Raw genomic sequence first — 12,088 nt, forward strand, 5'->3', positions numbered from 1 at the left:
TTGGAATGTGGTTTCACAGATTTATTCACCGGGGTTGTTAATGGGTGTCTATGTCCCTTTTTCAAAGGATCTCGTAGTATGTCTGAGAAAGTGACCAGACTAGTTCCCATTTTTGACTACTAGAAACATGCATAACAATTATTCCTGTATATTTGGAGAGACTAACTTTTTTAGTATAGTTGCAATATAAGATCTGCTGTCCTTCGTAACACACTCTGAAAAACTCTGTGTTACTGGGTCTTTAACACTATGTAAATGCATTACAGTGTGTCAGTAATTTCAGTTATAAAGACCTCAAGGTTGAAAAAAAAGTTAAACTATAACTGGAATCCATTTTTACCCCTTTCTGCTTTATCTTCTGTTATTGCTAAAAGGTTCCTGCAAAAAGAAAGGCATTGATCTGAACTCTGAGTGTAGCTGGGGTTTTGATCCATTCTGACACCAGTGGCAAGGACAGTCCCACAGCCAGGGACCTCCAACTAATTTCAGAAGGAGTAAAGTATTCCTTGCTGCTGTTGTAGCATCCCAGGTAAAAAAAAAGGCCAGCAATTATTTTAATAAGCTTTTTACTCTTTTGCTGGCAAAGGTGGGGAACGATCAGCAGAGGATGAAATCAAGATGTCACATAGCCAGTATCTCTGCTCAGCCCAGTGCAGGCTTAATTTCCTGTGACTGCTTACTTGATGGGGCTAGCAGAAAAAAAACACGGAATCACATGTAAAGCATTGAAAACACCCCGGCACAAGCCAGTGTTTTACACACTCACCCAGACATGTTGCATCTAATCTTTTTTTTAGCCAGGTTTAATGTCCATGGGACTCCACCTAATTTTGAGGGTTCGAAGCTGCTGCCCAGTGGGTTGCTTCTGGCACTGCTTCATAAGTAGATTGTTTTACTGTCACTGCACACCACTGTTAAGTGTATCATCCGCTGCACCTACAGACAACTTTTCATAGTTGACTAACAATATATCCAATGTGTCATAGTGATATTGGTTGTATTAAAGCCATCCACCTGGTATAGCGTGATATGACAGGGCTGCGGAAAAAAAAGCTCAGGGTTCTTGCTAGATAATGGGTGCATGCAAGTATTGAAGATTATTCTAGCAAAAATCATTTTTTGCTACAAACAAACAACTAGTTCCTATGCTGAAAAGGTCACTGGCAAATGAAATGTTCTTTAAAGGATTATGTAATTCCTCATATGGGTTTTAATACCAATTTAGTGAGCACTGCCTCCAGGTTCACAGAGCTTTAGATCGGATTTTCAAGTTAGTAATGGATAGAGATCTATGTCACTTCTGCAGCCAGAAACTGCTTGAAGTAGAAAGCAGGAAAGCAACATGAAATGAATACAGTGGGCATTTATCTTCACAGAACCAGTGCTTTCAGCGTAGCACATCAGAAAGCATTACGTCCAGATTGTCCGCATCATACAACATAATCAATATGGAATTGACCTTTTGCATTCCTTGGATAGCTGCAGTGTTCCAAAGCATTGAAATAAATAAATAGATGCTCTGAAAAGATGGTAAATGGCTGCCCTCTGTCTCTTCTGTAGGTAAAAAAGAACTTTCCTGTTAACACTTCGTCTCCTATCACTTCGTAAAGGGTAGAAAAGCATCTTACTTTTAATTAAGAGTCCAGTCTAGCAGCCAAATAGCTTGCTTGATCCAGAACTTTAGAATTCAACCTTTGGTTTAGGTTTCATGTAGTGCATAGAAGACTATACCGTGTCTCAAATTAGAAGAACTGGTTGCATTTTAAAAAAATTTCTATGTTAAAAAAAAAAGAAAGTTTTGCTGTTGGGTTTTTAATTAAAATTATTTAAAAGGTCATTTACAAAACTTCTTGCAGAGACTATAAATGGAACTTTACAGTTTAAATGAGAAGCTTTTTCTTCCCTGCTGTAAGTAAGAATATCCTTACTGGCTATAAACTTGCTATTTTCAAAGTATGAGTTGACCCTCAAACTCTTTATCTCTGCAGGTCAATCATCTGTTGGATACTCAGGAAGATCTTTACTTAATTCTAAATTAAAGCAGTGCTAAGCAGCAAAAGATTACTTGGCACCGAATAAAAACCTGTTTATAGTTTTTCTCTTAAAACACTTTATTATTGCTCAAACTGATACTCCTGTGTACTAAACATCAATTTTGCATATATAATGCAGAGTTTTGGTACCCTGCTGTGTTTCCTCCATTCTCTCCCAGCTGGATTTTCCCTAGTTAATGTCATGGATTTGTGTTCTCCTGTCTCAAATTTCAGAAGAGTTTTACAATATATCTAATATTTTCCCATCTTCTTTGCTACTTTCTATTAGTTCTGTGTTCCAAGATGTTTAAATTAACTTGATTTTCATTTTTCTTAAAAGAATAAAAAACTCTTTTCCGGTTTTCATAGTATCTGTCTCTCATCCTTTCCTTGGAAATGCGAGTCTAGACATTTAACAATTTGGCAATGCCTCCTTCAGTCAATAAATTCCCTCTGACAATTGACAGAGGCCTTACACTCTTTCTCCTTGACCTATGGTTACTTATGTGCTTGAAAAGTATCTAATTAGGTATTTAACTAATTGAGATGTATTCGTGTTCTTTCTTTAGGGTTTGCTTCCCCAAAACTTCCTTCCTCCTAAACTCTTTTTGCAGCTATCCCCTAGTCACGTCTCCCCTTTTCTTCCTCCCCAGGATTTGTGGCTCCAGCGACAGGGACTGCACAGGTTGGCACAGCACCTCTAAATTTTGAGTCACTACCGGCTATGAATATTTCTTCAGCGCTGAGCATTTGTCCTGTCTGTGTCACCGCACAACATGCATTGGAACCTGCAGCTTCAATTTTGACTTTGAAGACTATATTTAAGCATTGATCCCATCTTCAAAATTTCTGAATGCCCACCACTACCGTGGGCTTCAAAGTCGCTCTCAGCATAGCTGAGAACTTGGCACTGGGATGTCCGGATAACAAATATGCAAATGTTGCTTTTGTAGGCATGCTGGGTTCTGAGTGCTTTGGAAAATTAAGGAGGCATGTGACTGCAGACTTCAAAAACCTAATTTCGCATTTCCAGTTTTTAAACTCTAGACCTGCAGGTAAAACTTCCAGAATGCCGAGTGACTTAGCATCTTCGTTGTTGTTCATATTCTATGCTTTCAGTTCTGTGATTGCCAGATGAGTATATGCTGGTATTTCTTTCTCCTTCTGTTGATTGTAGTGCTTCTTGTTTGTTTGATTAAGAGGGGAAAAGTTACTGAAGAGAGCAGTACTGAATGGTTGTATAATGCTTCTAATGCTGCTCTAAAGGTCCCCTCAGACCCAAATCTGAGCCTTGATTCACTTGTTATCAGTAACTACTAGACAGTGAATTGAGGGGGGCGCGTGTCATACTATTTGTACGTAAAGCAAAATTTCAGTTAAAGTTCCCAAGCCTGAGGGAACGCATCTTTTATTATAAAGTAGGTTTTATTATAAAATATTTATTAATTAATATTAACTTTTATTTTCTGGGGCTTGGAGCTTTGAATAGAAAGAAATGCAAATTTCTCTTTTGTCTAGTTTTCCCATTTTTTGCACAGCTGGTTGCATTGAAAATATTCCATTACCTGCAAGAAAATGTGTTTGCTTTCGTGTTGTCCTTATGATTTTAGAATACAAGTGACTCGTAAGTACTCATTAATTTCTTCGTACTGTAACTCTGAGGGCTGAGAACTATTACTCCCTATATTTTCGTGATAAGAAACGAGAGAACAAATTTCTTCCTACAGAACCGACAGAAAGGCAAAACCAAAGTTCTTTTTTTGAGAATTTTTGTGATTATTTTTACAGTGACTTTCAGATCAATCTCTTTTTTTTTTTTTAAATGTTAAAAGGACTGCAACACTAAAATTCATTTTTGGGGATTTTAAAATTATTATTTGTTTAATCCTGTTGCCTATAAAATGTAGTTAATAGTAATTGCAGTCTTTCATAAAATGCTTGCAACTATTACAATGCAAAATAAAATCAAAATTTATCTCTGCTCACTTTGTGATATATTGCTCTCATTGTACTACTCTTACATTGTCTACAGATTACAGAAGTCCTAGAGCAAAACTTTTGGTATTATTTTATCAAGCAAAACATGCAAGAATAACTTAATATTCTGGAAGTCCCTGGCTATAATTGCTCTGCCACAGCAGAGGGTGGAAGTTATCTTTTATTTCCAAAAATTATAGACGGAGTCTAGAAAACCAGTTTAAAGACTAAACACTTAACTGTGTATGGCTAAATTTGTGGAAGACAGATCCTTCCTAGGTGACAGGCTGTGAAGTCTGGCTGCAAAATTGCTGTTGGTATTGAGAATGAGATTTTTCAAGTGCTGTAATACTAGCTCAGAGAAACAGATGTCACTGGAATTTTAACCAAATGGCTGAAGAAATTATTTCAGAAATAAGCATCAGGCTCTTCTGCTTGTTGTCTTTGGAAATGCCCAGAAATTAGTGATTTAGACATTGTGACTGCCGTCTAAAGAATCTTTTAGAAAATGTCTATTTGTGAAGTATTTTCAGTCCACCTGTGATCTTTTAAACCTACTTCTACATCTTTTTTCCTCTCACTTCCAATATTTATGAGCTCTGCAAAAATTCCATACGATGCTTCAAGAAAATGATGTGAAAGATGTTAAGCAGGACTAGAAAAGAGGAAACAATAGAGAACAATAATAGCGGGTGACCCTGAATGCAGGCAAGTATTAATGGAAAATATATTAGAAGAATTTGAAATAGCCATAGACATTTATTTGTTCTGAAAACATCAAGGCAGTGAAGGGTAGTGGCCAAATTTGCAGAGTTTGAGAAGACGAAGAGCTCACTGCTGAAAATACTGATTGCTACGTCATCCCACATACAACAGGTGAGAGTCTGTCATTACACACGGGAAGACACATTCTCACCCCAAGGAATTTGAGCCCCATTGTTTTCCTTTCCTGTCTTCTCCCTTTTCCGTCACTTTTATACCTACCTCAGATGCCATTAATTCATTCTGAGTCACATTTCATTCCAAATATAAACTCTTGAGCAATGAATGTGAGATCCAGAAATACTAAGATGACAAACGCTTACTAGTGCAGCCTAGATTAGTCTTGGATATTTAAACTTAAAATATTCCTTTCCTGTGTGTTGTATGTGGACTGCAACTGAACAGAACAGAATTACATTTTTCTGAAGTATCTTTATTCCATTCCCCAATGCACGTTTCTCTTAATATTGGCCTCCTGATGAATTTTTCATTGTTTTTCTAAACTTAACTTTTGACCTTTGCAGCAGTTGTGGACTCATGGCTTTCATACCATACTGAGTCCCTCTATTGTCCTTGAGGCAAAAATGAACTATGTAATATTCGCTTACTGTCGTGTCAGAAAGAGTTTTGTTCATAAATACTGTAGTTTAGAAGGTGTCTGTCTTCTGTTCAGTGACCCCTTGACATTTGTTACTGGCAATCACTAGGTATATTTCTTTTTTAGGTACTTTTTACTAAAAATCTTCTTCAGCGAGTACCTCACCTAAGGTCATGTAGGTACCTACTGGTCTCCTGCCATAATCCATTTTTCCTCCCGCTCTTTACAGTTTAGCCTTGTGTAGGTTCACTCTTATTCCTGATTTCCCTTCTATTCTCATTCCCCTGTTAATACAGTTGTCAGGATTTTGCTTTCTTTCATACTTAAATCTTTTCTTTCCTGCCCCGCTGTAGTTAGTGCTAGAGTCAAACCCTGGTTCATCCCCATTGCCATTTCCCCTGGGTCTTCTTTCTGCACTCAGAGCATTTATGGAAGAAGCGCCACAAAACATCGGCTACATCTTTTCTGTCTGTGTTCCCCAGTTAACAACTCTTCTCCCATTTAGTGGATTTTCTCACCCCAACCATCAATCACCTTGTCACTATCTTCAAGACTCCCCCCACTGCACACAGCATTTCACTTGTTCCACAAATAGTCCTCTCAGCCTCACAAGAGGAACCTGACCAAACATAGTGCATTTGCACTGCTTTTGTCTTACTCTTCTTAAACTATTAAATTTGCCTATTAAAAACTGATGTTTCTTGACTGCCTTTTCCCTAACTCCTTTACTTGTCACAATGACCTTACTGTATAGCCTGTCTTCCTCATGCTCTTTTTTATCTTCCCTTTTTATTGTGTTCACTACAGAGAAGTGCTTCCTAGCATGTTTTTCCTCACAAACGCATCTTTGTCTTTTACCTCTCAGGCGTCCTTTTTCTGCATCATTGCAGATGCAAGCGATCTATCTTTTAGGTTTGTAATCTAGGTTTAATCTTTAATTTAGAATGCTTTTTAACATTGACATGTAAAATCTATTTTTAAGTGTGGCAGATTCTGTTTCAGTGGTGGTGGGAGCTTGCAGAGCACTGCAAGGTACAGTTTTATTGTCCATTTAAATTCTTAAATCTTTGCTATCTTACAATTCAGTTGCTGTGGCATCATGTTGCCTGCTCCTGTCAAAGGCAGTTTTGCTCTGCCAGCGTGCACGTAGAAGGCTGCTGCTAAGGTCATTTTCCTAGTCCATCACTTTGACTTTCACACTCTGCAGTTGCTCTTCCCTTCTCTGTTGCATCAAGCAAAGTACTTTTTTAACTTTTCAAGCTCTTCAGGTCTTCTTGCAGTATCAAGTTGTCAGTTCCCTCCTCCAGGTGGTCTTTGAGGCCAACTTTCATCACACCCATGTTAAATTCTGAACTGCATACATTCAGGCATCAAGAGACACCTCCACCTATCTTTTATTTCCTACAATCTTCCATAGAACTCTGTGTTATTCCCTTTCAAATGACCACTTAAAACACCATTCTTCTTTGATGTGGTGCTCATAAAAGTGAGGATTGCTGGGCTTTTAGTGTACTGAGATCAGAAGCCAAGCACACCCACAAATGTTGCCTCATTGTTTTCCTTTACTCCTCCCATCTGTCTCTGTCCATCTGTCTTGTCATATAGTTTAATTCTAGTCTCCCTGAGCACAAAACAGGTTTATATGTCCACAGCACCACTACCTAGAGCAATTGACACATCGGGATCCTGAACTGTGGCTAAAATTCAAAGATGAAGGCCACAGGATAATGCAATCAAATAAAAGAAAAGTAGATGTAATTATTAGAAGAATTTCACCAATACTTTACTGAGATTTTTTTTTTCATTTTCCTGATGACAATGTTCGTGATTTTTTAAAAAAAATTATTCTTGTCTTTTTCCAAGTAGTTTAGAATGTTAGTGTTGTTTGTTTTGGTTTTTTTTTGTCACTACAAACTAACCAACTTTAATATTTGTGTGTGAATTCTGGCAGAATTTTTCCATCAACTGTTCATGAACATTTTCTCTAAAACAGTCTGTAATGTGGTGACACAACAAGTGTTAAAAGGACACATTAGCATTCCTGCCAATAATGACAAGAGGGAGTTAATCCATATGTTGATATGCTGTCAGTCAAAAGCAAACTAAAAAATAAATTCATCTTCAGGCAAAAAATAAAAGGGACATTCCTTGATTTTTTAATTTTTATTTTTTTTTTGTTCGCCTGTTGTCCTCCCCCATGACTTTGTGTAACTAGTGTGCCTAAAAATAAATACCATCGCTCATGGTAGACATGTTGTGGTCTACATGTTAGGAAGGTAAAAGAGATTTAAGTCTCATTTTCTGAATGATTTTTTTCTTATTACATAGTCTAATATTAGGAAGCAGAGAGGACAATACGTAGCTTGGTGTCCTTTCTTCTGCCATTTTCTCAAAGCCTTCAGTGGAGATCCGTATGCCTACCATGCCATTTCTACACACAGTTACTTTCCCTGTACAAATGTAAGGGGCAGAGCAGCACTTTTAAGGACCAAAATTTCCTACTGGCTATATGAAACATATTGGTGTCTAAGCAACTGGGTTTTTTTAAATTTTTATTTTATTTTATTTTATTTTATTTTATTTTATTTTATTTTATTTTATTTTATTTTGATGTGGAATATCAAGGTTTGAATTTCTAGTTTTTCCAACATCTGCACCTCTCTACATGGCTCCTGTGTTCTCCTAAAATGCCTTACTGAACATCAAGGGACACAATCATGTCTTTAAAAGATTTGCTGAATTGAGAACGTAGCTTTATTCATGAAGAGTTATGATAATCTTTCATGTGTGTGCCCTGGTTAACAAGGTATTTTGATAGAATTTTCTCCTGATATATAGCATCAGAGCCCCTAATGTCCCTAACCTCTCAAACAATTTCTGATCCAGATAATGAAAGTCAATGTCTGCATGTCATTTCTGTCTTTGAAAATGTCCCCTGAAGCCCAGCAATACAGTGGAGTGCTGTTTTGATACTGACTGCTCACAAGAACAGTCAGTCAATGGTTTGACATTTTCTAATCTGGATGCATGAGATAAGTCATTTAACAAAGCCCAGTGAGCTCACTATAATGGCAAATATCAAATAATTTTGTCTTTTGATACAGCCAGGTGTTGTGCAGAGTTGGATTTGGTACTGCATTAGTCGGGTAACTTTGGAAAGTGCTATCTGCTTCACCTTAATTTGTATATTTATGTATGAAGTTTCTAACTAATGAACATCTCTGCTAACTCCACTGTGCAAAAACTTTCCCTCTATCAGGCAGTGATAACTCAATCACAATGTTTAAGCATTTGTAATTCCTAATGGTCAGAAAATACAGCACAGCCACTGCCATAAAAAAAAATCCTGATGGAATTATTTAGTCAGACCACTTCTGGTTTGCATTAAAAAATTTCTAATTTATAAAAAATATCTATGTGTATGAATTCATTGCAGGCCTCTTTGGACCTACCAGTTCCTAAGCAGAAAGTATGATTTTCTCTTGATAGAAAGTATGAACCATTGCAATCTCCCTCCTTCCTCCCTCTCCCCATTCAAACTGCGCCTGGATCTGACACTGTCAGAACCCCAAAAGTATCAGAGGAAGCGGTAATCAGTTCTAAACTGGGAAGTTACAGATGTGGTTACCGTGTGAACTTTCATCTTAACCTCCTCGTTAGTGGTAGGAGTTTTCCTTGTTGACTTCCAATGCATTAGGATAGAAGTAAGAGAAGTCCTGATCCCAATTCAGTGGCATATTTCCTCCCCGACTTCAGTGAGGACAGATTTTGTCTCTGAGACCTCCGTCTCAGATTTCACTGTACAAGTCTGGTCTATCTGTTTCCCCTTGAGAAAATAGGCCAACCATCTATTGAGTCACCAGTAGTAGGAAAAAAAAACCCTCTAAGGTCAACCAATGAATTTTATGGAACACTTACTGCTTTACCTCTTTCAAATGTACTCCTGATATTACTAGCAGACAAAATACATACCGCTTATTGGGTGAAAGGCAAGACACTTGGATGTGTCATGGTTATATTATTACAGGTAGCTTTTGACAGACACAAACAAGTACACAACAGGCAACGGATGAAAAAGTAACAAACAATACAGCCCTCTAATGGTAAAAGTGAATGCTAACATTTCAAAGAACAAATAATCATTGCATGAGCAAAGTATTTTTATAAATCATATAAAATGTGTAGTGCCCATAATCCTTTCTCTGATAGTACTGATATCAAATGGATTAAAGTAAAATAGGATGTTAAATACAAATAGTGGACAGTGATGAATCCCAAAGCACAACAAAAGCATGTAATCCTGATCTTAATGGCCAGTAGGACTGAAAGAGGCAGGAGAACCACAAAGGATGCAATGCTTTCTCTGTGATTGCTCTCCATAACTGCATAGCTCACAAACCTCCATTGTGCTTTGGGGGCTCCTTTGCCTGGTTTCAAAAAAAATCGCTGCTCCACTGGGGACGTTCTTCTTACCTAAGCTACACTGGGGTCTGACTTTGACCTGAATCCTACTTTTGAGTGCTGACGGTTGAGCCTAAAGCTCCTTTTGTTGTTGACTGTACTCATGGTAATGCCCTGCGGTTTCCAAGGCAGTGATTCTGTGGTGCTATAAAAGCAGCAACTGAAACTAAGGGACTTTATTCTCTTCATGAGCATTGGAAAACACAGTTGTGTTCAATTAATTAAAACGGGGGATAGCTGATTGCAGGAAGTACACTGGGAGAGGTTCCTGGCTCTGTTCTTCATCCAGATCTCTGACCTGTTTTCTTGTCACGCATGCTCGCTTTTTCCCTCGTGGAGCAGTCTAAGGGTGGGCAGAAGCTATGTGAGGAACTGGCTGGTACAAGATATGTACTAATAAAATTGTTTATGTGGAATTATTTCTGTTGTTATCCAGGGTCAAACCCTCAGATTTCGGGATATACTTCTCCCTGCAGAGTTTTCTGCTCGTTTTCTATTTCATGCCCTTTGCACGGGTCTGTTCCTAAGTGAAGGACTACCATCAGTAATGAAGTCCTGGCTGTCTAACAGAGCAAAGAGCCTCATCACTATCCCAATAACTATGTTCTGCTCTCATGCCTCCATAGCAGCCTCAGCAAGTCCGACAGGCTGACATGGAAACACAGGTTACTTTCCCTCTTACCTCATAATTATGAATGACGAGTTTAATGTCATTTCTATGTTTAAATCTGGATCTCCTTCTACTGGAAGGCTTACAGCTGTGTCATAGCTGGCTGACAGAGACAGCCAGTGTATCACATAAAGATAATATGTGAACTACATTAAAAAAAAAACCCACATTATTATTACTTTTCTCTCTTCCTAGCTGCTATGGCATCCACATATTACACCACACAAATATATTTTAAGTTCTTTGTAGCAAAGGCCTTCCTTTCCCTCTGTTTGTAGAACAGGACACTGGCCCTTCAGTGGCCCTTCACTGACTGTGTGCTACCACTGCGCAGCTAAATACAAGAACGAAAGGCTAAGTTCTGCTCTTTCTCACAGCAATCAGTAAATTGAGCTGTTTCAAAATTCAGCAATGTTTTAATACATTTGTATTTTCAGCTGGTGGTATAATTGCTTTCTATACAATATGAGCTGTTTCAGGGCTGATGTAGCCTCCAGGATATCTGTTTAGGTACTCTTTGAATCCAGCATTTGTGAGAACCCTGATTCTTTTGGGGGCTGTTATGATTAGAACTGCACATACAATCTCATAAGCATTACTGAAACTCTTTAGTTAAACCGTAACTTAGTAAGACATACAAGTTTGCATAGGCACAATAGTTTTGGACTAGTTTGCATGTTTTCTAGAATAGGAAGGGACAGCAAATAAAAATATCAGTGTAATTAGAAGCAACTCCAGAAAGAACTCCATTAGAATTGCGTCAATGGCATTTCAGTGCATTTTTCAGCTACTCTGGACTTGAAATATGAGGCAGCCAGGCTTCTGAAAATCAGCTACTATTAACTTTTTTTCAGTTTATAATTCAAAAGAAATTCAGGCCAAATAGATCACATTTACATATGTGAGTGATACTAACAGCGACACTAACAGGAAGACATGGAATTTGTCATACTTCCCCACAGTATGCCCCATACTATACTATAGACTGCTTCTTTTTCATCTTTCTTATATTTCTAATAGCAAGGATTGCATTTTCATTCAGAATCATTTAAGATGAGTATGGCTGTATCACCTGTGAGCAACTGTTATTAGGAAAGCAAATTAGTTTTTTTCTTTCATGTTTTCCAAAGCAGTTTAGCAGTTGCAAAGGAGGAGAAGCCTACATACATATTATATGGATCACGTCTACAGAACTAGTGGTTTGCATGCCTATTCTTTGTATTTAAAGCAGTTGATCTATAGGATAGAAGGGCCTTGACAGACAACTTATGTTTTCATCCTCTCAGGAATTTGTTCTCTGTTCATTTCGATTGTGAATAGCTGTTTTCCATGGATACTTAATACTAAAGTCTTCTCTACTGATTATATGCCAGTGCCTCAAATACCATGCAGTCCATTCCAGATTGGGGACTTACACAGAGCTGTACATTACATTTTGTCTTCCCAGCTGCTGATATACAGCACACCATATTTTATTCCAGAGGTGACAACTGTATTATGTTGTATATAGAATCCCATGGATTCCTTCCATTATATGAACTCATTTGTGAGAGGCAAAGCCTGTCAATTCCTTACAGTTTTACTCCT

This window comes from Chroicocephalus ridibundus, chromosome 1 (assembly GCF_963924245.1).
Source record: "Chroicocephalus ridibundus chromosome 1, bChrRid1.1, whole genome shotgun sequence".
Classification (NCBI taxonomy): Eukaryota; Metazoa; Chordata; class Aves; order Charadriiformes; family Laridae; genus Chroicocephalus; species Chroicocephalus ridibundus.